The sequence below is a fragment of the Glycine max genome, chromosome 12 (assembly GCF_000004515.6).
Source record: "Glycine max cultivar Williams 82 chromosome 12, Glycine_max_v4.0, whole genome shotgun sequence".
NCBI lineage: Eukaryota > Viridiplantae > Streptophyta > Magnoliopsida > Fabales > Fabaceae > Glycine > Glycine max.
Genome location: NC_038248.2, coordinates 20278226 through 20281852, shown reverse-complemented (window position 1 = coordinate 20281852; position 3627 = coordinate 20278226).

Sequence of the window (3627 nt, the reverse complement as noted above, 5' to 3'; positions counted from 1 at the left end):
ATTACGTGATTTTTCTATTTGGTAAGTGTTTCTTAACTTGGTAACTTTAGTTAATATGTTAATATTATTTAAGTTAGGTTTTTTAAATTGTATGTTATTAGTTGTGTTATATATATATATATGTTAGGTTAGTTTTAGTTAATTTGATAATATTATTTTTTTAAAATTTTGTAAATTAGTATAGTATTAATTGTTTATATATAGATATGCTAAGTTTGTTGATGTTAGGTGAAAATTTTAAATTTTAAGTATATTAATATTATTTGTGTTATATGTATATGTTACAAATTTTAGTTGGTATATTATTATTTGTACGTTAGTTGTAGTTGATTTATTAATATGATTTTGTTAAGATTTTTAAAATTTGTATGTTATTATTTATGATAAAATTATTTGTATGCTAATTTTAGTTGTTATGTTATTATTATTTGGTTTAGATTTATTAGGTTTGTATGATATTCTTTGTATTATATATATGGTATTTTAGGTTTAGTTAGAATGTGAATATTATTTAGTTTAATTAATTATAGTTTTTATTGAAATGTATGATATTTTATTAATTTTATATATATATACATTGTTTAATTTTTTTTATTCCATAGTAATTTTTTTATTTATTACCATTTTTTGTGTATAATATATGTTATTTAATTTAAATTTTAATAATTGGAAAAAAAATATGGTCATTTATTTAAATTTATGTAGGTATTTTAATATTTAATTTTGTTATTTGTAGAGTATTTTAGTTAGTAAATTAAGTTTTGTTGTGTTAAATTTATGTACGTGTTTTATTTTATAATTTTTTTATGTACGTATTTTAATTTGGTCATTTATTTAAATTTATGTTGGTATTTTAATTTTTAATTTTGTTATTTGTAGAGTATTTTAGGTAGTATTTTAAGTTTATTTGTGTTAAATTTATGTACGTGTTTAAATTTTTAATTTTGTTATGTATTTTAATTTGGTCATTTATTTGAATTTGTGTAGGTATTTAATTTTTAATTTTGTTATTTGTAGAGTATTTTAGGTAGTATTTTAAGTTTTTTTGTGTTAAATTTATGTACGTGTTTAAATTTTTAATTTTGTTATGTATTTTAATTTGGTCATTTATTTAAATTTTTGTAGCTATTTAATTTTTAATTTAGTTATTTGTAGAGTATTTTAGGTAGTATTTTAAGTTTTGTTGTGTTAAATTTATGTACGTGTTTAAATTTTTAAATTTGTGTTATGTATTTTAGTTTGGTCATTTATTTAAATTTATGTTGCTATTTAATTTTTAATTTTGTTATTTATAGAGTATTTTAGGTAATATTTTAAGTTTTTTCGTGTTAAATTTATGTACGTGTTTAAGTTTTTAATTTTGTTATGTATTTTAATTTGGTCATTTATTTAAATTTTTGTAGCTATTTAATTTTTAATTTTGTTATTTGTAGAGTATTTTAGGTAGTATTAGAAATTTTGTTGTGTTAAATTTATGTACGTGTTTAAATTTTTAATTTTGTTATGTATTTTAACTTGGTCATTTATTTAAATTTTTGTAGCTATTTAATTTTTAATTTTTTTATTTGTAGAGTATTTTAGAGCATTTATTTAAATTTGTGTACGTATTATTATTTTTAATTTTTTCATTTGTTCAAATTGATGTATTTATTTATTTGTTCAAATTGATGTATTTTGTTATTTATTCAGATTTTAATTATGTGGTATGTATATTTAATTGATTTTTTGTAACTGTAGTTAATTATTTTAATGTAAAATTTTTGTCGTCAATTTTTTGTATTATATTTTATTTTACAGTATCAATGACATCTTCGCCGTTATCTTCATCTAGTATACACATTAAGTCTGGTCCTATAGATGGAGACGTTTTATGGATGCAAGCTAAATATGTTTCAAAACATGTTTGGAATGGGGAACTAGACAAAAAATTACACATCAGACGAGTTGTCCTCATCTATCAAGGACAGGAAGAAATACCAGAGGAAATTATTTCTCTGCTTCGACAATCTGAATTTTATTGGATAATGAAGATGGGGTACCTAAAAATAAATTCGTCATTAATTACAGTCTTGATTGAAAGATGGAGGTCTGAAACACACACGTTTCACTTGAGATGTGGAGAGGCTACGATTACTCTTCAAGATGTGTCAGTTTTATTAGGTCTTCATACTGACGGGGCACCATTAATTGGTCAGACTAATCTTGATTGGACTGAATTGTGTGAAGAATTGTTGGGAGTCAGATAACAGGAAGGTGAACTTCAAGGCAGTGTGGTTAAATTAAGTTGACTGACTCCCCATTTTTCACAAATGAATATCCATGACGGTAACGTAGAACAATTACAAAGGTTTACTCGTGCATGAATCCTCAGATTCATAGGAGGTGCTCTATTTGTTGACAAAAGCAACAGTAAAGTTTCCCTAAGGTACCTCCAATTTTTACGGGACTTTGAACAGTGCAGCACGTATGCATGGGGACCTACCGTGCTTGCTTATTTATATAGAGAGATGTGCAGCGCCACCGATTACAAAATTAAATCAATCGGAGGTATGTGCATCTTAATCCAAATGTGGGCATGGGAACGCTGCACGACTTTGGCTCCAAAGAGAACTCCTCCTGTAATAAAAAATAAACCACTCGGACACAGGTTAGTTGTTTTAAAAAAAAAATCATTTGAAAATAATCAATAATGTAACGCGTCGCCACTAATTATTTCATATTTTTTTTTGTAGGTGGCTGCGACGAGAAAACCAACATATTGGCAATGATGATCTAATAGTTTTCCGTCGCAAATTCGATATCATGAAACGACATGAGGTAAGAAGATTATTATGTATTCGTTAAATAATAAATAAAATGTCACGTTTAAGTCAAAATTAACAATTGTGTTATTGTATGCAGTTTCTGTGGGAGCCTTACACAACAACTGTTATGTCAATGTTGCCTCCCATTTGTTTGGTTGGTAGTGTGGCGTGGTGCGCAGTGGTGCCACTCATTTGTTTCCATGTTGTAGAATGGCACCAACACAATAGAGTGTTGCGACAATTTTGAATGCAACAACCTATTCCGGAGTCTCCTTCGCAACCACAGAATATCCATGGGCTAACGCTGAAAGGCAAACAAGATGAAAATTGGTTCCAGCTGTTAGCCCCAATGATCAGTCAGTGGAATAATCGAGCTGAGTTTTGGGTCGACGTTTATCCTCGACAGGAGGGCCTATTGAGTTTTAACTCCGATTACATGGTCTGGTATAGGCGAAAAACAAATATGTTTGTCGACCCAAACAATGCAAACACAACTACATTGATATTTATTTCTTTTTAAATATTTAACTTCAATTTATTTTTTAAAGCATCGGCATTAATTTCCTGACCCTAATAAATCGTCATGTAGTATTTGAAAATATGATCCAGGAGAATGATTTTGCGTGTGTGTTAGCCACGACAACAGTTTCGCATATGACTCTTCCCAATCTCCATATTCTATTGCAATGACTTTTTGTTTCGCCAACCAAGCTTTTTTGTACGACACCTTGTATGCAAATTCACTGTTAATCCTATCTTGAATCAAAGAAATTTTGATTGATGGATCTTCTCTGATCATGTCTGTCAATAGAATAACAAAATT